The 25,479-nt window shown below is 36.0% G+C and overlaps 1 long non-coding RNA gene across 1 annotated transcript in view; it reads left to right on the forward strand.

The window, feature by feature from the left end:
- Positions 1 to 6,662: 6,662 nt before the first annotated feature.
- The window catches only part of LOC107319412 (uncharacterized), a 173,401-nt gene continuing 154,584 nt past the window's right edge, over positions 6,663 to 25,479 (forward strand). Inside the window, exon 1 of the long non-coding RNA XR_001557807.3 lies at positions 6,663 to 6,793. This is a non-coding gene — a long non-coding RNA (uncharacterized LOC107319412). The remainder of the gene's footprint in view (positions 6,794 to 25,479) is intronic.

Raw genomic sequence — 25,479 nt, forward strand, 5'->3', positions numbered from 1 at the left:
CTGTATTTTCCAGCTTAATCTTTTCTGCAGCTTAGCTATTTCATTAAGGCTGGAATTTTAAAAGTCTAGCAATCACATGCAGAGGCAGAGAGTGAGGAGTGAGAAGTGTTGAATCTGGAAAAGGCAATCTCTTTCTTTTCTTGTTTCTGTGAGACTTTATAATACTTAGATATACTGAATTCAAGCACTCTGTGGTTTGGCATCCTAATGTTCCTGAATTCCATCCTGCTCTGAGATGAGTTTGGTGTAGAAAAATATAGTTAGCTGTGAGAGAACAAGTTAGTTTTCCCTGATTCTCTAGAGTTTTCTCTTCCATATACCATTTATATAGCACTCCTCGTTGTAACACCTGTGTATGTCAGAGTGATCCATTGCTAAGATCTCTTAATCGTGTTGTCTTGCTTTGTAGCCACCGGGGAAAGAAAGAGTATGACTTAGTTCAAAATAGTGTGGCTTAGTTTTGGTTTGATTTGTGTTTCTTCCTAGTTATTGTAAATAAATGTACTGCCATATGTTTGTTGAATGAGACAATGTCAAAGAAATGTAGTTTGTATTAAAAGAAAGTAATGGTGAGAACAACAGTGGTATAAACTATCTGTGAGGGGTCAGGTAGTCTCTCTAAAAAGAGAGAAAGACATAAACTTATTTTACAAAGAGCCAGAAGGAAAAAGATGTTGCATGGTCTCTCTGGGACTTGAAGTTCCTGAATTTCAGATCATGTACACACTGAAAGGAGGCAGGAGACCTCAGGGGAGAGGAGAGGGATGCTCTCAAAGGGACTGAGAAACTGGAGGCGTGGGGGGTCCCTAAATCTCTAACATTTCTTCAGCAAGCATATGAAGCAATAGTATGGTGTGGATCAAGGACATTAATACTCTGCCTCTGCTCAGGCATGGCAGATATGTGTGTCCCATTGGGATATGGCTAAAAAAAAAATATCTGAATTACAAAGAAACACTACCTGTGGGAATTAATTAATCAATAGTGTATCAACAAAGGACTTAGTGTATAGGAAAGATGCTTGTCTGTTACACTGTTGCTTTGAAAGGGTGTCTCAACAGCACAGCGATGCATAATATTTGAGACATGAGAAAGCATTATATTTGTTATATTAATTTGTTGGTTCACTCTGTGAAACATTTATAAAAAGCCAGTCTGGAACAGCCTATTAAAATGATAAATTATCATTGCAACGTCTGATCAAAAATTCAGTAAGTTAATTAATGCTTCTTTGTCTTAATAGCTTATATAATGAGAGGGAAGTTTGCTAAATTAAGCATAGGAAAAAAATTGGTCACCGATTTCATGTAGGTTAGGTTCATGTATTCAGAAGTTGTTAAGAGATCTAATAACATGGAAAAGTACCTGTGTAAATTGTTCACGTGCATGTTTGTATGTGTGCGTGAAATTCTGATGCAAGTCTTCTGAGGTCCTATGACTGTGATTTTGTCTGCTAGCAGCAGTTACCTGAATTATTTGTCATCACCTGTTTAGAATATTTGATTGCAAATTTACATAGAAAAAGCAACAGCCTATAATGAGGGTATAAATCACCTTGGAATAGTGCCTTGACTAGAATGAAAGTGAATATCCCCTTGTATTCAACCTGAGAGCATACTAACAGTGGTGCATGTTTAATTTTAGGCCATGTAATTAAAATCAATTTGAAGAACTAATGTTCCAGCAAGTAGAATAATGTCTTGAGAGAGAATTAAGGAAAAAATATTTTCTTCTTCTTCATGATGAAGTGTTTCATTTTGACTACCCACTTTTTCTAAAATTTTCCTAAGTCTGTCTTGAGTATTTCTGAGGAACTAATTGTTCCTTTCCTCTTCATTAAACATATGTGCTGTTTAAAGCATAAAGTGTTCTCTCATTTTAGGCCACAGTGGAGAGAAAACATAAGTGACTAACATCAGTTAGTGGCAATAGATATCTACTCAGAAGCATTTATTATAAAAAGCCAAGGATGCATTTCTATTGAGATAGGTGCAACAGTAAACAACATTTGGAAAGCACAGTGTCAAGGGCAGACTATTTGCTTATTTATCCTTGTGCACCTCCTGCAACATCAGAACAAATCAGCTTCCCACTGACGTAAGGGGAGAATGAGTTGACATCAAGCATAGCCTGAGTGTGAGCCTGTGCTTCCAGTATGTTTGATCTTCTCCTGAAATACAGCTTCCATGGGAAGACTCACTGACTAAAAAATTGTGGTACAGACAATGATGATGATGTCACACATTTCTGGGGTTGCTAAGAGGAAAAGGAAAAACTTGTTACTATCATTTTGGTTGATGTTTCAGAAATGACTTTCACTTGCTTCCCACAGAATCTGGGAAGGTTTGTTGCAATACAGCTCATCACCGCATGTCTAGCAGGTTTTTGTTTGTTAATTTGGCTTCATTGCTACAGTTCAGCCTCAGGGCTAAAGCAAAGCATGTAAGTGGTTTAGGTACAGAGCTTTTAGAAATCTAAACACCAAAGCAACACTTAACTTCAAAAAGATGAGAAAGTGTGCAGCTACTCATAAATAACAATTCATTGACTAATTGAAACACATTATGGTCAAAATTTAGGCTGCATATCTAATTTGCTCTGATTTGTAATGTCATTCTGCTTTTACTCGCGTTGTGTTGATTACAAGAAAACATATGTATAAGGAAAAATGCCTAAGTTCTTCATTTAATCAAATCTGTCAGAAAATTCAGTGAAATGTTTAGCAAGATTCATTACAAGGAGCTCTGGCTGGGTTTGCCTCTGCTTCTCCTCACTGGGATCTTCCTGAGGCTGAGGCTGCTGCTGCTCTGCATGGGTGGATGAGGGACTTCACATGGGACTTCTATTCCTTACTCCTTATAATTGTGTCCATCTCTTAAACATTTTAAAAAATGTCTCCCTTTTGTTCATATTGAGCTGCTTTACAGGCTACTGTACTCCACTGGCACAGAATTTTTCTAGCTTTCTTTTTCATTTGCATTAGCTCTATCCCTCAATGAGGTTGCAGTGGTGTTGCTGTGCAGGGCTGTGCAGAGCCTGCCATAGCAGGTGGTGCACTGAGAGGGCACAGGAACATGGTGTGGGTTTGGGAGCAGGCTTGTCAGTCACAAACAGAGGGCAAAGGGGAGCAGGTAGAGCATCCCTCTGAATATGTAGGATGGCAAAGGTTATAGATATCTCTCCTTTGGTTTCTGATCCACTGTCTAAGACTTGTAGACATGGAGTTGCTCTGAGTTCAAACCAAAAACTGTTATTTTCTTCAGATTTGAAACCTGCAAGGCTCTGGTTAGAAGCAAATCCAAGCAGTTTTGGTGAAGGCTGAGCTTAGATTAAACCTTCCTTCTCCCGCTGGAGAGGGTTGTGAGGAGAAATAAAGTGAAAGACTTCACCAGCTGCCTTAGTGGATCAGTGGTTAAAGGTTTCCCTGTGGCCGATGTGGCTTTGTGTGTTGAACATTTTCATGCAGTATGGTCAAGTGGAATTACTGCTGCTGGTTTTACCTTGATTATCAGTCTTAGCAATTTCATAGGACCAGTTTTCTTTACTTTTTCTACTAGGTTTGGAATAGGTCTTAATCCAGATGCAGAAGTACTGTTTGTTTCTAAGCACTGCTAAGATTGTACTGTAAGCATTTCCTTACAGTACAATTTTAAATCTCTCTTTACAGATTTCTTTCTCCCTCATTTTCCCCCTCTAATAAAAAGAATAGGTACATTTTGTTCTGTCTCTTAATGGCTGTTTTTAGTCTGAGTATTTATGGCCTTTACAGGAGCAGAGTTAATGCTATATGATGTCAATATTCTTCCAACATAGTTATGCAGCCGCCTTACATTTATGACCTTTTCCCCCCCATAATTAGTTCCAGCTGAAATTAGATTCAGTGAGAGCCTAGCTCCAATTACAGCCAAATCTGAATAAAACTGATTCCACTGTGGTTGTCTGGAGGGAAAAAAAAAAGAAAAAAAAAAAAAAAAAAAAAGAAAAGAAAAAACCCTTTCCAGTTTCAATGTAGCTAACTAAGTCTCACATCTCAGCAGTACGTCTGCACTTAATAGAAGTGAAAAGGGCTTAAGGGCCAGCCCTGTAGAGAGCTGAAAATTCTCAGCACTGCCAGCCATGCTGGGCAAAAGACCCTTCAGTTCTTCATGCAGCCTCTTGCCTGTTGTTTTTCCAGCCTTACTCATGGAAGGACATGCCTTAATATACATTGCTCTACATCTCCTTTAGCTGAGGTGAGCAGAAGATGCTGCACAGCACTTGCATTTGTGCAAAAGATTTTTGCTTCAGTATGTGATGTAACTTAGGACTGGATTCACAGTCCATGTCCTTAGTGCAGGTGTGGGCTGCAGCCCATGCCTGGAGCTCCTGCTCCTGGTGAAGGTGGATTTAGATGGACATGGGGAAGAAACAAAGAAGTTCTCTGAGTAGTTCTCTGAGCTTCCTTCCTTCCTTTGTGAAGAAGCAGGATATGTGGGGACAAGAATAAAAACATAAGCTACAGAACCCCGCAGTGTAGACATAGCCAGTGGGATTTTGTCTCCTACAAGCCAAGTTGGATCTGGATATTAAGACTTTGAATGCAGACAGTAATGTCCAGAACAACTATCATACAAATAGTACAGTCTTCAGACCAAACATAAGCTTTGCAAGTGCAGACTGCCAGTAAGAATTATGTGAGAAATGCAAGGAGCTGCTTTGAATTCAAAGCTGTGTTTTGTATTAACCAATTGCATCAAAAATAACATGAAGCCTTTCTGCCATTATCTGAGATATTTAAGTGGGATTAAATGTTTGTTTACCTCATATGTGTTTGCAGCAAAGTTTATACTTTTATCACCTCCAGATTGGATTACTATAATCCTTTATTTGCACATTATCCTCGGGTTTTTTCTTTATCTTTTTCTTTTTTTTCTTTTTACTTTTTGGCAGCTGGGTCAGCTCAGAAAACCAAAAATTGATTTCTGGCACCCAGAGGAGTAAATTACCTCTTATCTGCTCTGAAATCATTGTCATATTGGGTTCTGATTCCAATCCAAATTGATCTTCAAATTAGATTTTGGATCGATAATAGCCTTATAATGGAATGACACTGTTAAGGTTCCTACCAGCTGCTGTGACCCATAGAAACTGATGAAAGAATCTCATCCTAGTGTATAATCTTAGAAAAATTAATGCACATCCAGTTCCATTAACTCGCTGCTACCTTTTCCATCAGGGCAGTAATGTGCATAGGGTCAGTACTGCCTTTAGCTACATTCGCACAGCCAATTCACCAGTTCAGCTGTGGCTTCCTGGTCCTATCCAGAAAGCTTTGTCGGTTTTGGCAAGGGATAAATGTTGTGTTTGTAATCCTGAGCCTTCAATTCCAATTAAGTGCCTTCTGAGATGTAGTAAAATGGCCCTGCAACATCAGCTGAAATGAATCTAGGGATTAATTAAATTTTTACATTAAAAAGTGACAATTTAAGTGGTAGCGATAAATATTTTAGTGAAGGGAAATAAGATCCAACCTCCTCCAAAGCCCTTCCAAGGAGCAGGAATTGTTACAAAAATGCAATTTCCCCCGAAGCTTTTCCAGACACTTAGCATTTCAGGAGTGATTTATCAGGAAATATGTGTGGGTTATTTTGAGGCTGTTATGATTATACCATTTGATGAGATTTTTTTTTTCATTTCTTTTCTGCACTGGAAACTTTAAAGTGAGAGAGACAGTCTAGAGATAGCCTGTGATTTGTTTAATTAACTTGCTTTCTTTTTATGGATGGTTGCTTGCAAGGCTGCTCTTTCACTTGGTGATTGTTTTTTGTTATTAATGATTTCAGACAGAGCTCTTCATGTATCAAATGCAAGATTTTGCAAAGCTGGTGAAGGAACCACACCAAAGTTTCCCCACCCCCCTCACCCCTTCTTCTTTTGCACAACTTATGTTTGTTTTCTGAGGTGCTACTCTCCGTGCTCTGCTCTGGATGTTGTTAGCACCTTAGGTTAAAAGAAATAAAACTAAATTAAAAAAAGCTTTCATTTCAAACTTGCAGATGGGTATTTGTTTTGCAAAGATGCCAAGAAACATTTTATGCTTTTAAAATTTATGCTTATATGTTATGTATTTTAATAATGTTCCTGATCTAAAATAAGATGGAGGGGCAACACAGGAGAATACATTTTACTGTCTTCTATACTCATGTGATATAGACAGTATTACCTCAGAGTTTCTTCCTGTTAGATCATTGTAGGAGAGTCTCTATGATATGCAGGAGAGGAGAATAGAAAAAAGTAGGAGGGAAGAAGGAAAGAGCCTATTTGGTTTTTCTGTGACTTGGGGAACCAGGAGGACTACAGGTTTTCAATAATGTAGGTGCTGATCAACAGCTGATAAATGTGTGAAATAAATGTTTTGGATTTATTTTATTTTTTTTAACCAAGAGTAACTGAAAACAATTATTCAAGTGAGCTCCTCTTGTTAGAACCATCCCATGAAGGCTCAAGACCCATTCTAATTGCCTCTTTTCACCTTCCGTACAAGTCCATAGTTACACAGCCGCTTTAGTCTGACTTAAATCCATGCCACAACTGAAAAAAACAATCTAACAAATTCCTTCCTCATTCTTCTCATTCTCAGGGGCTTTTCTTCTGCTGGAATTAATTAATTAATGCAGCCATATCATGACTCAAATAAAAGACATCTTTTATTTTCAGAAAAATCAACTCCGGTCCAGGTCTGCATGAGCAATTATGTGTTAGAATTGAGAAGAAGGAACAAGAAGATGAATGAGGCAGGACTGCATCTTTAATGGTAAGTAAACTTTTTTCGAAGTAGACATGATATATCTGAAGTTTAGATTTTCCCTACTGAATGAAGGCAAAGATGAAGGAAGTGCTGTTTGTACTTACCACAGTGTGTACATGTCCAGAAGGCACTGATGGCAACAGTAGTTAGTGTAAGAAGAAATGGTGTTTTAGGACCAGTACAGCTTGTTAGAATCATGGTAGGAATTTTTCACATTGCCTCTCTTCGGAGGTAAGTACTGTATTCTTAAATATTTACTTCCCTCTCAGCTTTATAGGAATTTGTCTCAGTAAGGCCTTAGGATCTCTGTGTGCAATGTATGCTGAGTGATATTTTCTTCTACCATCATACCTTTGAGTATTTTAACCATTGCACTTATCTCTTCTCCTAAAAATCTGTCCCTTAATCTTGTTAACTCAGTATATATGGGTTACAATTTTCAGGCTAAAGGAGGGAAAGAAAATACAAAAATGAGAGCGTAGGGACCATTCCAGGAAAATAGGAATGGTCAGCTGTTTTTATCTTTCCCTTCTGAAGAGAACGAGGTAAATGATTTCTGACAAGAATTCTTAATAGTAAAAGTTTGTTTTAAAACCACATCAAATTGTGTGGCTCTCTTGAGAAGTTAAGTCTCTTATCTCTTCTCATACGGCTGAATCACTCTGTTGTGTCTCTAGATTCTGGGCTTAAACATTTCTTTATTATGTGAGTGTGGAAGATCTGAATCTCAGCTGGTTTCTCATTGAAATGCATTATAAAATCTTATGTAAATTTGTGAATGTTCCTTGCATTTACAGGGATCCAGGGTCCCATTAAAATAAATAGAATACCCCAATAACTGTTGTACTGACACTCAAAACATCTGTTCCGTGATGTATTGTAGAGCTTGTGCTGGGGAGTTATTTAATAAAATTGTCTTGAATATGGAAACTAGCATAGAGGGTGAAAGTAATATTATTTTAGAGGCATCTAGAAGCCTTACATTCCTTGCTGCTGCTGGTAAAGAGGATTAAATTGTCTGAAATAGTAAAGAAGATGACAAGAATAAACTGGGACTGAAAACAAAGTACCTGGGCATTTGTGCTCAGGCAGTAATTTGAGGCAAAACTTCTAGGATACCAAATTTCACAAAATTTCAATGATTGAGGAAAGAGTAACAAAGCTTTATTTTTAATATACATATAAAATGTATTTTAATGGGACAAATGACCACTGACTGGACCAGTAATGTTTCACAATCCAGAAGATCTTAGAAACCTCTGAACTGTTGCTTGTTATTGTCATATTTCAGCATTAATTTATGTGTCTTTTGTCTACATTTATCCCATTATCTTAAAAAATCCTAGGTAAACCACTCTGCCAAAGTCTCAAGTAGAACACACATACAACTTGTTGCAGCTTGTAATAGCTTGGTCTGTGCCAACTCTTAACCAAATCTAGTTGATTTTACCTGCTGCACAGTCAGACTTCTGTTATATTTTGGGTCCAGTTTGTGCAGTGAAAACCATTCACATTCATTTTATGCTCTAGCTTTGTAAAAGTATTTTGTTACTAAATTCTAGGAATTTAATAAAATAATTATGTTGGTTGTGATTGCCTGAATTGAGGTATTTGAAGGAATGTTTTCAGATAAATAGGAGGAGAGACATATTTAATGATGTTTCATTTCCTTTGAGTGTCACTTTCCAACAAAGTGGTGGTTGTATTTCATTGTTTGTAGAGTGAAAGAGTATAATTTTCCATTTTGAAATTGCTTTTTGTTTTGTATGTCAGTTTAACAGATTGTTAGTTCAAATTGAAGACAAATTTGCTCAGAAATTAGTGGATTTCTTTCATTTTTAAATTCTTAAAATTATAATTTAGATTAGAAGGAAATGATATGCTGGAAAAGCGTGCCCAGTTCAAAACAGTGAATGTCTGTGAAAATAGCAGATGTTTTTTTTTAACATAGTTCATGAACTTGTATTATTCAACTTTGTTCCAACTGTCTGGTTTCTGTTTTTGTTTATTTTCAGCCATATCACTGTGCATAAATATGCGTAGGTATGGCATGAACTAGACTTAAACCTGTGCACAGCATCCTTTATTTATTTATAGCTAATTTATGGCCTGTTATTAGTGTATGCATTATAGAAGACCGGGAGAAACAGGAACAAAGTGCATGTGTGGCCTTGGGCTTTCAAATCAAGCTCATGGTAAACTCCAGAACATCTGGATATTTGTAAACAATCCATGGCAACATACCTTAGTAACAAAACTGAGCATTTCAGATGTCTACTATGTTTTCTGCAGTGTGTGATTCCAAATGTGTCATCAAAATATCATTCCAAACACTATTAGAAAGAAAACTTGAACTGATGCCCAAGGTATACAAAGTTCTTGCATTTGTGGTTTTCCTTACAAAACGTATTAACTGCCTTTGTTTTCATAAAAGCAATGCTGAAAGGTTACATACAGTTCTGTGTTCCTGAGAGTCAGAATGGAAAGAAAAAAAATCTAATTATTGTAATTATATGACTGAAAAAGAGAGGTCTGGCATACTCAGGGACTTAAAAGAAGGGAAGAAAACACCATGCAGAGCAGAAATTTGTTCTTCAGATTCAGAAGCAGGCTTAAAAGGAGGCTGCAATCAAAATGGAGGGCAATCAGAAAGTAACTTAATAGTTTATAATTATGCTTGCTTGTTGATCAACTTCATATTTCTTCTGCGATTCAGTGAATCATGCTATGAAAAGAAAATGTATGGTTGGAATAAATATCCCCCTTTACACAGATAAAGGACAGGGATAGGCAAGAACTTCACTCTAATGCATGAAGACATTATAAAAATTCTGTGGAATTATTAGCTTTGCCTCACCAATAATTTGATTACTGTCTTGGTGGCAGTTAGGAAAATAAAGCTTTAAAATCCAGATTCTAGACTGTAAATTACATTTTTGAATCACCCATTTGAATTAATTATGCTTTTATCAAAATAGGCCGTAAATAACAGTTGGGGCTGCCAGATGTGTGTATTTGAAAAAAATATGCTTCAGTTTTGATGGGTTTAGTACTGAAGAAATGTGCACTAATCATTGCTTTGAACCAATATGTGTTTTTAAAAATGAAAACAAAAATGTCTGGAGAAAATAAAGAAAAAATGCCCAGAACTGAGAATGGATGACTGCCACAAGGAGAGTTTATGAGAACCCCAACCCAGAAACTAGCCAGAAACTTGCTATGAACTTGAAGGACCTTTTCCTTAAAAAGAAACTTAAATCTCAAATATTTTTTCTACCTGTATCCAAACAAAAAATTTAGAATGAATTTAGAATCCTTTGTTTGGAGTACCCTAATCACTTTCAAGATTGCCTACTGAGCTACACTGTATGTACATCTACATTTGGTGTACATACTTCCCAAAACTTAAAATTACTTTTGCAGCAATATCAGTACAGCAAAAAGTTCAAAATTTTACAGCCAAAGGGAATTTTACACAGTATTTTAATGCTTAAGCATAATGATAAGTTACAACCATAAGCGTGGCTGGTAGAATGCAAAACGTGGTCAAATAGTTGTTCTGAAATTATACATTTTAATGTTTCTGGTGTCATAAGTCTTCCTTTAGTCATTTTCTACCTGATTTCCTGCAGCTTTCTCACAAATGCGTATCTATTGACAGTTATATTTGCTTTTAAGTAGAGTCAAGGAAAAAGAAAAATACTGCATGAAAACGTATCATTATTTGCTATATTTTTGTTAATGAGTTGCATTGGGCATGCAGGCAAGTTAAAAGATAAGCTGGTAAACTTTTTAAATTACTGGTAACACTGCCAAATTGACTAACTGCTGGTGGTTAATCACACTGATAGCAAGACCATTCTAGATGTCAAAACAAGATCTTTAGTATCAATACCAGTATTGGCAGTAGTGCTTTATTTGTGTAATGATCTATTAAACTTTGTTTTTTTTTTTCAATGAAATAAGAAATGGAAGAGAAATGTCAAGTTCTGACAATGACCTACTAGCTTGACATATAACATATCTCCGGCCTTGTTACTTGCACTTCCAAATCCTCCCTTATTTGATTTCAGACAAAGTATTTTCTTCATTCCCCACTGGCAGGATGACAAAAACAGTTTTACATTTTCATGTCATTCCTTCTATCAGAGTCCCAAATTAAAATGCTTACCATACTGTTAATGTCATAGAAGGCTAAGCCAGAAGACATGTTTTAAAGTAAGTGCTCTCTGATTTCAAAAGCTGTCACGTTCTGCTCATGAAGGGAGGGAGAGGTGACCAAATTCATAAATCTCCCCTGGTTAGATTATGGTGAAACTGACACTCAAGGTCCAAACACAGTCATCAATTTTAATGAAAATTTCTGTACTACAATTATCTTAAAAGTATTGGCATCCTTGCAGTTGTATCTACCTAAGCTGTGCAGCTAAACTATGTGACTTCATAACAAATTGAAATGAGCGTAACAACTTTAAGAGGGGAAAAGAAAGAATAAGAGATTAAGCGACTGTTGGCAAATCATTCTGAGCCAGATCTCCAAAGGGACTTGGATGTTGCGTTGGCTACTAGGACACAGTGCATAACTGACATATATACACAGAATAAGGCAACCCAGAATGGCCATTGGCACAGATATCGCATCTATGGGTAAGTTGTCTAATACAGCAAAAAAAACCTCAAAAAAGCTAAAAAGAGAAAACTGAAAGCTATCAGACATAGGCACTAAGTGTTTATCTATGAAGTAAATCTACAGATCAGTGTGTCACCTTCAGGCATCTCTTTTTTCAAAATCTAAAGGTGGACAGTATGATGCCCACCATCAAATTCCTTACCCTGTTTTAGATTCTCTTCCAGAGGTGAATCTTGACTCTATGCCTCTTTTTATCTATCAAAAATGGAAGCACAACTTCCTAACAGCACAAGGGAAAATGCTGCATATATTTCTAAATCTATCTGACTCTTAAGACGTGAAGTGAAATGTGGTTATGAGGTAATTGCAAGATTTTTCAACTCCAAGATTTATTTTCAATTTCATTTGAAAAACATAGCTATGGCTTACATACTAACATTAAGCGGCCCTTTTTAGTGTTCTGACTAAGACTAAAACCAATGCTCTGTCTTCTCTGCTCCCCAACTTTGCCCTTTGAAGTGTGAAGGATGAGTATTACTCTCAGTGGAGTCCAAACTGGAGACATTTTTCTAATTTTGTTAGGCACTTTGCTCACAATAATTAGGAAAAATGTTTGAACCATTTCTAATAAATCAAGTTTCCAACTTTATAAGAAGCATTCACAATATTTTAAGCACTGCTTCATTTCAGTGATTTTTCAAGTCTACGTGCTCCATGCTTTGTGCTTAGCATACACCTGCAGATTAAGTGGATAAAAGATGAAGTGGATATCAGTTCTAAATCAAAAGAAGGTTAATACTTTAAAAATGTAACATAGCAGTGATGCTGTGCTTATTCTATTCACTTGGGCCTGCTGAAATCCTTTTGCATGTATTAGAAGATAATGCTATTTTTTTTTTTTATTTTCCACATAAAAGTCTTCTTATGAACAAAAGAAGTGATGGTATTTTATTGCCTGAATGTTTGTTTGTCTGTATTAGAGTCTTGCTCTGTTCTAGCAAGTCCAAATACTATGTGTAAAAGTAAAAAGAAAAAGTGAACATAAACCAGTGGTTATTTACTTGAAGATAATCTGTGTTTCAGCAAGCATTTGGAAAAATAATTGTATTTAATCCTAAAGATGCACATTGGAAAGTTTTGAAATGCATAATGTGCAGTTATCCCCTTCATGAAAGCCGTAGTATAGGAGAAGCAATCACAAGCTATAAGTATTTGATTTAAGGTCTGAGATTCACAGCCGGACATCTGGAATCTCTATACAGCTTATTGTTCGTTTATACAAATCCTAATAATCATTGACAACTAATTCCCAGTTACTTCTCACCCCCATTGAATCCTATTGCTATTTCATTTATTTTGTTGTGCTTCATGGAAGAGAGGTCTTGTTTATCAGACTTTCCTCAGTGGCTTTTACAATATTTCCATTCATTTTCATGTTAAATAGGAAATTTTGAAATGGCTGCCAAAGCAAGACATCAAGCTGGAAGTGCACTGAAGATGATTTCCAGTGCTTGTATCTATTGCAGAGACAGATATATCTGTGCTGTAGCTCAGAAAGACAGAGATCTGTGATTAGCTGGCTACAAAGAGTATACACTGTCTCAGAAAGAAATCACCTCATATGGTGGTAACAGCATTTTTTCATAGTAGAATTCCAATGCTTTCATAGGAAATATATCATTTTTCTAGGGAGTACATGTGAGTTTTTTGTTTGTGTTTTTGTTGTTGTTATTTGTAATTTCACATTATGTCTTACATCTGTCTCTGAAATGAGAATGTGAGCTCCAACGAATGGTTAAAAACATTGTATGCCTAACTTTGCTTGACAGCCCATTCATCAAAATCAAGAATTTCCTTAAATCTTGCTGGAATCTTTTAGAGGAGACTTGATTAAGGACGTTGTGAAATACCATAAACAAGAGCAAATCTTCTAATCAATAAGAGATGCTTCATCATGCACTCTTGTTCCAGACAGTATTTGTATGGATCAGTCATTCTCTCCCACTGAATTTGTTGTTGTCTAAACTAATAGAAATGATTCATTTCCCAAACACAACTGTGATGTCTGAATACTCATGTAATGGGAGATTTTGCATTGCGTGGGCATTAAGGACTGATATTATCTGAAACAAACAACTCAAATAAGGAAAACTCTAAAATCAGAGAATGACAAGACTCACATGCACCATGAACTTTTTCTTTCTGCCTTGTCTTTGGCAGTGTATTTGTTGTTACTTTGTCATTAAAAAGTGCCATAAACAATTACATGCTGTGAGTGAAAATGCAAAGGCCATGAGCAAAAGTCAGTGTTTACTCTTACAGCTCTTTAGAGACCCTAGGTATTCCTGTAAGGCTTTAAGAACTAAAGTAAATGAGCTAAAGTTTAGGCAGTGAACCTTGCACTAAAAGCCTACTTGAGCATATTAATTAGAGGCTGCCTGTGTTCTAATGGTAGTTATTTTTCTTGTTTTACCTGTCTATAGAATAATTTGTGCTTTATACACTCTACAGTCTGGAAGCATGCTAGGGGACCAGCAGACTGGTTTGGAGGAATCCAAAAAAGCCAATACACCTAACTTCACCACACTCAGAATGTACTGGGTCTCTGCCAATCAACCAAGGTTAGACATCATTTTAAACTGTTTCCTTAGGTCACTTGTGCCTTTTGCAGGGTTCATTTATAACTGTGAGTTTTATAAATCAATACATACTTTCCTGAATAGGGGTCAAAACAGCAGTTGTGATCTCTTGGGACCTAGAAAAATTAAGTTGTCATTTGCTGTCCTCTGTGAAGAGAACAGAAACCAGTCTGAAGCAACTGCTGCAGTTTCAGCATTCTCAGAATGTAACCACTAGTTATCTATGGGAATATGAGTAGGAAGTTGAACCAGCTCCTTTGATTAGTGATTTCAATTTAAGATTTGGCAGGAGAGCAAGATAGTCCATTGGAAAACTCAAGAGGTTGACATTCACCCAGAATGCGTGAGAATTACTCATTCAGTTAGTGGAAGCCAGGATTGATTGACTGACTGATGATATTCCATTTTGTGTGCCCTGCTAATTAGCTCATTCAGTTTTCTCAAGATAATTAGCAAGCTGTAGCCAATATTGACAGTGTTGGTGTATTGAATTGTATATACTTTTTCTCATGCAGGACATCTGTATTTGTCATGTATCCCAAAAGATGGATAAAATGTGAGGAGGCTATACAGGCAAATTGAACCAGCTCTTTAGCTCATAATAACAGGCTTAGCTCTAAATGTGAACATATTTAATTATACTGATGGAAGCTCTTGGGAAACAGATTATGAAGTCAGAGAATGAGGTAAAAGTGTGTCCTGGGCAAATTTCTTTTATTAACCCATGCATGTGTACATCACTGTCCTGTTGAACTGCAGTTATTTGAAGTACAAGTCAGAGGTTTTACACAAACAAAATACAGTGGTTTTAAGAATTTGCCTGTCTTTATGAGGGATATGGCTTAAAGGACATATAGTTAGGTAATTTTTTATATGGCAGTTTATCAGTAGAGAGTTGAGACTGCAGACAGGTGACAAGAGAATATGAAGACGTGAATACATTTTATGTTTAGTGTTTGTTTCTGTTTAAGATTTGTTGGTGTCACTTTATAGTAGATACATATTAAATAGTTTGCACCATATGATCTGAACAAACTGATTACATACTCTTCATTTTAGTTCCTGACAATGTGTTTCAGAACTAGAGTCAAAACAGATCAGGAAACATGCAAGACATACAGAAGCAAAATACCGTAGTCATAATAATAAAATTTCATTTGTTAATGAGTTGCTACTCTATAGAATGAAGGCAAGGTAATCTGAGTAACTTCCAGAGGGACTTATTTGCCCTTCTTGCAAACTTTTTGTTGAAGTCATAGCAATTTTTTACTACTACTTTTCCTTTGTGATTTCAATGAATGTAACAACATCCCATAAATTCAGGCCTCGGAACACAAATAGATTCACCAGACATCCTCATTACTTCAGCATACATATCCATGGTTGAAATGCACAGTGCCTTATCAATTGGTTTAAGTCATTTCATTCAAACCATATAGCAAAACTCCAAAAGAGTAGAAAAATGCTGTAAGAATTGGATCTGTTTGGGTTGTTCTTTATTATGAAGGGTTCCAATCTTTAGTAGCCTTTGTGTAATTTACCTGTTGTCTTATCTGCTCCCTCTTCTCAGATATTTAGGTTCATACGTCTGATATCTTATTTTGCTTTGAAATTGTATTGTAGGCTGTAGCATCTTGTTTACTGGCAACACAGCGTACTTGTGCAATAGAAATATTTCAGGGTTTATCTTCAATCTTTCTGGCAATGAGATGATGCAAACTTGAAATGTGCCAGGTGTCACAATTCTTTTAGTACATCTTTTTAGCTGCAGTAGCTACTGTAGATTTAACATAAGGGAAATGCCTACCATAGTGGAACTTCCTTTGAGATTGCATTTGTCCATAGAAACTGAGTTGACAGCTCAAAGTACTTACCTTCCAAATGGCATCTTGCAGAGTTGATGTAAACTAACTTGAAGACCTAGCAGCATGAGCAATAAGGTTGGTCAGGACTGTCTGTCTCCCAGGTGATGTCTCATGTTTTCCAAGGGATCCTCTAGTCACGGTGGTTGCCACATTTGGTACAGCACTAACCCCCTTTTGTAAACAAAATCTCTGTTCTGATTGTAGATTGAGGTTAGCATATTGTTGTCTTTTTTTTTTTTTTTTTTTTTTCCTGCAAGTTGCAATATTTCCACAACTGCTGGAATATATAATCAAACATCTATTAGAAAATATATTTACTATACATATGTGACTAAGTTTGAGTTTCCCTTAATCTTTCGATAGAATCTGCAGGTAATATAACAAAGTCAGTGAAATGTCAGTGTATTTTTGGACATCCTCTTTCTTATGTTTTCTTTAGTTTTTCTTTAGATCCTCTTTCAGCTTTGTACAAGCTGAAGAAACTTGGTTGTTACTATGAAATAGTACAAGATAATTAGATTATATTAAGACTAAATATTAGCTGTTGTAACTGTACTATTCTGTATGTATGATTATGAACACTTGTTTTTGTTTTTCAGAAAATCTGAAATATTTTTGCTAAAACTATGGTACGTTTTTGTTTGTTCGTTTTGTTTTGTTGTTTTGTTGTTTTTTTGACACTGAAAGAGAATCACTAAGTGTGATAATTTTCAATACTTCATGTGGGTTTATAATTGATATTTCTGGAACACTGATGTTCCCAAAACTTTTTATTCTACTCATTAATCCATAACGAATGGTTCTTGCTATCTTTTCATCATCTGTCTTCTTTAAATGTTGCCATATTCTTGGATATGTTATGATATATGAATGATTCAAAGAAACTGATGCCAGGCTGCCCTCTAGACATAGAAACTGGCTCAGTGAATGAATATGAAGTGATTGCTCAAATAGAAGCAGTTGCAAGAAGGAGTAAGTATTATTCTGTTCATCTCATTGCTACTTGCCAGGGAACAAACTTGGTTGGAAATGAAACTGAGACATCACAATCACTGCTGTATGGGCTTTTAAGCCTGACTATCCATGTTCTACCTGGATGTTTCCATCATGATGGTTCCTACTACTCTTACGTTTACAGAGGATGAGCAGCAATTTATTCACTTTCACATGAAGATGAGATAAATTTGTAAGCCTGAAAGCAATTAAAGAGTTAAGCAATCAACACAAGTTTATTGTTATTATATAAAATTACTGAAGGCTTGAGAGGGGAGGCTAACTTTTGGGAATAGTCTTACAGAATGTATTAGTTAATACAGTAAACAATAGCTTAAAATAGATATCTAGGAAATATTTGATCCTTCATTAAAACTATGGAGAACAAAGGAGCTCTTGTAACAAAATTATTTCTTATTTTGGGCTCCCCCCTACATTTCATCAGCACTTCAAAGCCAAAACGTTGCTTTTAACAACAACTGCTGCCTCCCCAAGAATTTTTACAGATGTTATATGAGAGGGTAACAGCCGTTCTATATCCTGTGACTCCTTCTGTTGCTTTTGAATGGCAAGCACAAGACCTAAATGCCAAGTCACAAAAAAAAAATAAAAATAAAAAAAAATGTCTAGCAGGAGCAGCTGGCTGCTTGGCAGATGCATCATCACAGCAGCTTTGAAGCTGCCCATGGGTCTGTCACATTTTAGATACCAAGAGACTATCTTGGCTTCTTTGTCCTTTATAGATGCCATTTTCTATTAAACATTCTTTGGTTCTTGGAATTTTTGATGTTGTACTCACAACAGCTCTTACTTTGTGAATAGAGACTCAAAAGTTACATTTCTTTGCAGAAAATGGGACTTCCTTTAAGAGAAAGCTCCTATAGAGCAGAAATGTTGATGTAAGATTATATGCATAAAGTAAAATATTCAGGAAATGGAATATTCATATGAAAATAATTGCTGAGATCTCCATATTAAGTTAAGCTTTTCAGAAAAGCTTAAAATTATGAAATACTTCACAAAGTGGAGAGAAATAGAAGTTGTTTGTGGAAGATCACAAATTCAGAAGCCGTGAAAAAGAGTAGGTTGAAAGCATAGATGATTTCATGGGGTGCTAGGCTATTAATTTGACTAAAGAGTTAATACCAAGTTTACCATATAGGTTCAGTTGACTTAATTTCAAGGTATATGCACAACTAATAGTGGGCATTGTTGATGAAACAAAGAAAGATTGCTCCATCAGAGTTTGACCCCTACAGATTAACTGTGATTAATCCTGCCTGTCCATATGTGAACTCACAAGCCCATTTTGAGACTGATTTGGCCTGCTTCAGTAGATTCCCAGCATTGCCATCTGAATGTTCCAGAAACTCAGACTGAGGTCTGTATAATAGGGTTAAACTTTACACAGGTAAAGAGCTTTACTGAATGCTCTTTCTGGAGTGGAGGTAGAAATTGGGAAATCACGTGATAAAATGGTATTTCTTTGAAAGGAAAAGCAGTGATAACAGTAACATGACAGAAGGGTTCATGACCAGTGATGCAGCTGAGAGCAAATGCTTTATATAGTGCCTATGAATTAGGCCAGAGTAGAATTCATCTACCTTTACTTTTGTATCCCTGGTCCTCCCTCTAGTGACTTACCCCATCCATATACTGATAGGTATGTTATAAAAGAATATGCAAGGAACACAATAGGTGAAACTTAGATATAAGGAGGTCACCTTTCTTAGGAAAGAAGCCAGCTGAAATAAAAGAAGCTGGCTTTTTCTCTGTGTATTATTTCTTTAGCTGATGAGTGCTGTTTTAAGGATATGCTTTACTCTACTGTAATATAAATGGGAATTTCTGTACCCTTGTCTCCTGGTTTTGGGTGGTAACAGTCCTCATTTTACCTGAGGCTAAGGAAAAGTCAAAGGGGAAATTTAGGTTCCTTTCTATTTTTTTTTCACACAGACAAAAAAGAATGATGAGATAAAACACTGCCTGTGTTAATAGATAGATAATAGGTGATAAAATAGATAACAAAGAACTTCGTCCTTCATAAAATGACGACATGTACACTTTGAATCCAGATTTCTACCTTGCTTATGTCGAGCTTTTTGTGAAACTTTGGTTATTTGGTATTTGTTTTTGTACTGGATTTTCCAATCTTTGTCTCAGTTCTTTTTGTCTCTAACTGGTTACTTGAAGATGTTCCAAAAAAGGAATATTAAGCCACCATGTTGTACTGAATTCAGATGGAGTTACTCACTCAGACACAAATCCCATTGAAGAGACTCATAGAGAGATTTCTGTGGCTCTGACAATTGGAAATTACCAGAATAACTTACAATTCCACATGCTTTATGTTAGAGAAAAGGTTGCATGTTAAGAGGAGGGTGGGTGGAATCTTTGGCAGATCAAGGAGGGACATATGATGTGTTTTCACTTCTGTTCATTTTTGCTGCTCCTGTTTCTTAGGCTGCTGAAATTGAATCTTGATCACTGCTAATAGTGAAAGAGTGACTGGTGTTTTGTTTGAAATGACATCCAGGAAAGCCTGTTAACTGCTGTTTAAATCTCTGCATAGATTCATAGGGTTATAGAAGGTTTTGGGTTGGAAGGGGCCTTTGAGATCATCTACTTCCAAATCTCCTGTTATAGGCAGAGACACTTCCCACTGGACCAGGTTGCTCAAAGTCCCATCCAGTCTGGCCTCGAGCACATCCAGAGAAGGGACATCCAGTTTCTCTGGGCAACATATTACGGTGTCTCACCACCCTCACAATAATGGATTAGTCATACCACTGCTGAAGTTGTGATCTATAGGCAATGATTCTTTCGATTTCAGTTTAATTTGCATCTTCTTTCCAAAAGTGCATGGCAAAATGGAATTGGCTTGATTGCCCATGATCTACACAGTAGAGGTGAAAAGTTTTCAGTTTGAAATTGTTATTTAAATGTAAGCCACTATAATGTTTTTTTCCTTGTGATTGACATTTATGAATGACATTCAAAGGAGCTTAGTTTAGGTTCATTGTGTTATAACAATATAACCTTATTTATGAATGACAAGCATTGTCATTGGCAATACTCATAATTTGATGCTGTTTTTTTAAATGTTTAAGTACAGGAAACTATGTTGACTGCTAGCAGAAATTTGGCTTAGTTGATATGTTTCTTCATATTCTCTTGTAGCTCTGAAAGTGTTTTTAAAATACCACAGCTTGTAAGATTTGCAAGTACTGTTGTTCGGCGTTTGTGCCACAGATTTTGTATTTGCTTTCACAATCTGAGGTCAGAGGAGCTCCATCAGTGTCATAAAGGTACGGAAGGATGTGAGTTTTGTGCCTTTGTCCTATGCTTAATTTTTTTTAATAAACATATATCCACATTTCTAGAGTACAGTTAGTCACCAGCAGAGAAGCAGTCAGTATCACCTCAATAATAAGGAATTCTGCAGGTATTCAAACAAGGCTGCAAAGAGTACCAGCAGAAGGAAGTAGACTGCATACACAAAACAGTGAAAATGTTCTCTCAGTTACGTATTATTAAAAACTTTTCAGAAATCAGACTGTCTGCTATAGTTGTACATTGACTCTCAGGAGGTTCTGCTGTACAAGAATTCTGAGTTTATATTAGGAGTCCTAAATTTCTACCTAAGCTCTAGGCGAAAGTCTCTCTATGAGATATATGATTTCTATTGTAGATGAACACTGGAACCCTTTATAAAGCACAGTTTATAACTAACCTGCTTGCCTTGAAAGCAGAATTTTGAGAGCTTTCTCTTCAGATGTATAAGACAGTCTCTTCTGCGTGTTACTCTCCCTAGGAGTTCCTTTCTTTCTGCAGCAGGAAAAAAAAAGAAATGAAGCAACTTATTCATATTCATGATCCTTTCTGTTCTCATTGTTTTGTTTTCTTTCACTTGTATCCTATTAATATTTGTAATAGAGTACAGTAGTGTCTGCATGTAGCTTATTACTACAGATGAATGGAAGCTGAGTATATTATAGTAGTGAAAACAGTTAAGTACTGTAACTACTTAACTGAGCTTAGGAGGCATTCTTAGTTTACCTGCATTTCTTTGACAGCAGATAGACTGAAGAACAAAAGTGAAATTTTGGCTTTTTTTTTTTTTTTCTGTTAAAAAAAATATAATAATGCTGCTTCTTTTGTTGATGTTGTTACTATTTTTTATTCTACCTGTCAGTATGAATCCTAGTGTCAGTGAAAACTTGATTTAGACTGTGAAATATGAAATTATAATCAGGTGGTTGTAGACTGCTATTTTTTTTTTCCTCCAGTGAAAAGTGATGCTGTGAGTCTGTGATGCTTATATAAAACCATGATGGCGAGCCATTTCTAACTTCATTGCACCAGAGAAAGCTTTCCAAGAATAGCACATTGTGTTTAGTATAACTTTAGAATTCTGTAAGTCTTTTGTTTAATCTTTGTCTAAATTAGAAGAAATGGAATGAACTCCTAAGATTTTCTATGGAATGGAATGAAATTTAATAAGTGCCTGATAGTTATTTGATTGTGATTCACAGAACTTTCATTTTACAGGCTTAAACAATACAGACCTCAAAAGGACTGTCATTCAGACTAGGCAGGGGCAGGGAAATAAAATAATTTATTCTATTTCACTACAGTCCTTTTTTTTCTTGCTAAATCCATAATAGAAGTCAAAATGAAGTCCTGAAGTATTCTCAGATCAATTCTCTGTTTGGAGATAGTGGATTCATGTCTGGAACATTTTGGAGGAGAAAATGTAAAACCAGACATCTAAATGTCTTTCACATTGACAACCTTGACAGACTGTATGAATTTGGAGCAGAAAAGAGCTATGAGATCGTATGATGTGGGATGTTTCTCAGGGGACCACCTGGTGAATTTTGAAGGTCCCCAGAACAGACTGTGGGTTACCCAGAACTGCAGGAGGTCTTCCTATCCACTCAAGCAGAAAGTGAATGTTTTGAAATGATGTGTCCAATTATTTCAGCTTGATGCACAACAAAATAAGAAGACAATAAGCCTGATCTCTTCAAAAGTTTTCATTTGCCTTTTAAAGCTGCTTTTCTCACAGGCTTATGTAGATGCCATCTCGATTATTAAAGCACAATTGTATTAGTGATGAGGTACTTCTCTCGATTAGTTTTGACACACTGTGATTTTATATCTTCAAGTACACCTATCTTTGCCTCCTGATGGATTTTTCTGTGTCCTTGTTTCTTACCTAAGCCATGTTTTCTTTTTATATTTGTATAATGCATTGTTTGGTGTTTCAGTTTTAATCATAGTTATATATTTCTGTTTATTTGCCTTACACTAATATATGAATGTCAAGGCTCCATGACATTACATGCAGTAAAATATATTAAGTATCTTTAAATCATTTACAGGCACTGCTGCAATGTCACTGTGCATACAAGACCTTCATTCAATAACAATGAATGCTTTATTTTCTGTTTGTAGTAAAAGAAATGAAAGAAAATGCAAGAAGAATGAAAAATAAGTGGAAAGTGTTTCTTTTAAGTAGAGATTTAATTGGAAGTAGTGACTGGGTACTTGATAACTTACTGACTTGTAATAGATGAATATCAAAGAATATTGTGAGGACATGTGGGCATCCTCATAATGCAAAACTACCCAAAGTCTAGCTGATCTAATGCCCAGTCTCTGATAGTGGTTTGACCTCTCCTACAGTTAGGACAGTAGATGCATTTTTTTGGTCTACATTAGCAATAGCTGCTTGAAATAAAATTTAATTACTACTTAGCCTACTACTACTGAGGAATCTGCTTTTAAAAGTGATCTAGATAGTTCTGAATGTTTTTTAGTGCCAAATGATATGTACCAATAAATACAAAGAAAAATTTTCTGAAGCACCAATTGACCTTCTTATCATTATGTCCTGCATGTGCCAACATATCTTTGGAAATGTGAAGTTTGGTAACTTCATTACCAGTGACTGTGCTGGAAAACAGCAACATTAGAAAATGGGTATGGAAGGAATCTGAAGTGGTCTTCTTGTGCCATCGCTGTTCTTAAATTTGCAGTTCTAGAGGCTGCATTGCCTGGGCTTGTTCATTGAAGTACTTCTCTAGCCCTTTTTGTGAGACTGGTATTTTTCTCCATTTCAGTTGTTTGTTTTGTGGCAACTTCAGCCCATCATTTATTTTCCTACTCTGTATGGAAAATAATTGTATCCTTTTTTCCACACGAAATGTTTACTCATGTTTTCAAAGACGGTTTCTGTATTGCTGTCCTTCAATGCCCTTTTTCTCTAGGCTTAATCCTTCTTGCAACCTTCCCTCACAGATTATTATAGATCTTAGATCACTAAGGTGCTTTTGCAAATATTACCTTGTGTCCTATGAAAGTAGTATTCAGCTACCTTTGTATTCGTCTATTGTCTTATCATTTTCAGTTTATTGATGTTAAAGTATAAATGGTGCTGAAAGTAGCCAACTAGTTAGTAGTGAGAAAAATAATCTACAATCGGTGAAACAATGTACTGAGCAAAAATGGTACAGTTTGTCTAACCAACTCTAGGTTTTTATAGCCACAGTGACTGCAGTAACATACAGCCTGTATGTTCCATTACTGAGTAGAGATACAGGGTGGGCATTGAAATAACAAAAAGAAATGGAAGAGAGATTTACTAAAGTGTATGACAACCAACAACTCAGATGTTCTCGGCAGGAACTGCTGCAAGAATATTGCTTTTGTGAACCTAACCAAGAAAGAATGACAGTAACACAGTGTTACAGTGCTGAAAGCCTGGCTGATGGTGGCAGTGGTTCTTTATGGGATGAGAGGAAATATTGTCTTTTTTAAGTAGTGTTTTAGTAAATGTTTACATGATTGGAATGTGGATTTCTTTTGCTAGCTTTCTCTTGCCTTAAATCTGTTTTACCAGCCCAGAAATTCTATAGTCTCTCAAGTAAAACTGGAAATTGTTTTCTTTATGCTATGGAACTATATTGCTTGTGAAGGTACTTCAGAGAACAGTTTCTAATTCAAGATTTAAGAAGATCTTTCTATAGACTGTTCTGTTTTAAAGGATTTCTTTGCCTCATCTCTCTTACAACACTTTGAATGTATTCTTCACTTGTCAAAAACTTGTCTTCACCTCTTTGAGTCATGCTGCATCTGCTTATTTCCAGGGCTGTGCTGTTAGTTTGTCTGTGGTTCTTCTTAGCAAAATGAGAATGCCAGCCTATAATTCCCCAGAATTCTACTTATTTGTATTTCATATGCCTCTGTAGGCTTCCAAGTGGCCTGAATTTTGGGCAGCTGATTGTAAACAGCAGTAAGTTTTTTTAACATTTATATGAAAATCAACCATTTATTTTCATACTCAGTTAGGAGGTAATCAAAGTCTAAAATTTAGCAACATGTGGAGTTTTACTGTACTTGACAAAAACATGTATCCAGAAGTGAATCAAAGAAATGCTTAATAATAGTGTGTCTTGTAAGACTGTTTTCTCACTTAAGAATCTACTCACGTAAAAACTCAATCCTACGTAGTTAGCAAGTTGACAACCAGTATCACTGTAGCCCATTGTATTTTGAATCAAATTCAGAAGTCTCAGTGTTCTGAAGATGAAACTCAGTTCTCCTTTTCAGTGTATTCTTATAGAATTGTGTGTTCAGTTGTTATATTCATCAAAATATACTCTACATTAGATCTGTAAATATGCACATCCAATTGCCAATAACATTAGTAGGAATTGCACCTGTATTCGTACAAGAAAACAAATTCCTTTTTTTACTTCAGGTTTCTTATTTCTTAACAATGGTAATAATAATGCTTTGAGGGCAGTATTACTTTAAGAACAGAGTCCGTTTAATTTGCTTGGACTTTGAAATCTTCGGGTAGAGAATAATTGCCTGACACATAGCTCCTATGAGGTGAATTTAAATGAAAGACATTTTCCAAGCTGCAAAGCAAGATTACTAAATACCTGATTAGAAGATTTGTGTCACTAGTACTGCTTCATTATGAGAACTCTTGCCTTTCACAGTCCACAGTCTGGTGCCTATTAGAACACAGAACAAGCTGTATCTTCTTAACTGATATAAAATGGTATATAGATCGGTAGCGACCTATGTTTTAGCTGTACCAGAAAGCCACAGTGTAGGAAGGCAATGTCTGTGTCAAGGTCCTGGGAAAACACAGCAGAAGTGAAAGACTGTTACAACCAGCTTCCCTTTTCAGTTCAGTATGAGTATATCTTAGTTGTTCTTTTTTTTTTCTTTCCTTTATCCCTAAAAACACAGGAAATAAACTACTAAAATAAACTAGCAGGCGACTCCAGTTTTCAGATAAAGGAAAAGAAAAATTGCCAAATGTAAATTGCAGAGTAGAAAGTGATTTTTGCAAAGGAAAATGGCTCTTGCTTGTGGGATCATCTGTTAAGTTCCCTCATTTACTCTTGCTTCTCTATTTATATTGCAGTCTACCAATTTACCAAATAATTTTTATTGTCTGCTTCTGTGGTTATTCTTGTGGTCAGTCACCAAGTGTTTCAGATATGTAAGGCTGAGAGAACACCATCCTGAGCCTTGCGACAA

The sequence above is a fragment of the Coturnix japonica genome, chromosome 6 (assembly GCF_054131305.1).
Source record: "Coturnix japonica strain WE chromosome 6, WE-NBRP24, whole genome shotgun sequence".
NCBI lineage: Eukaryota > Metazoa > Chordata > Aves > Galliformes > Phasianidae > Coturnix > Coturnix japonica.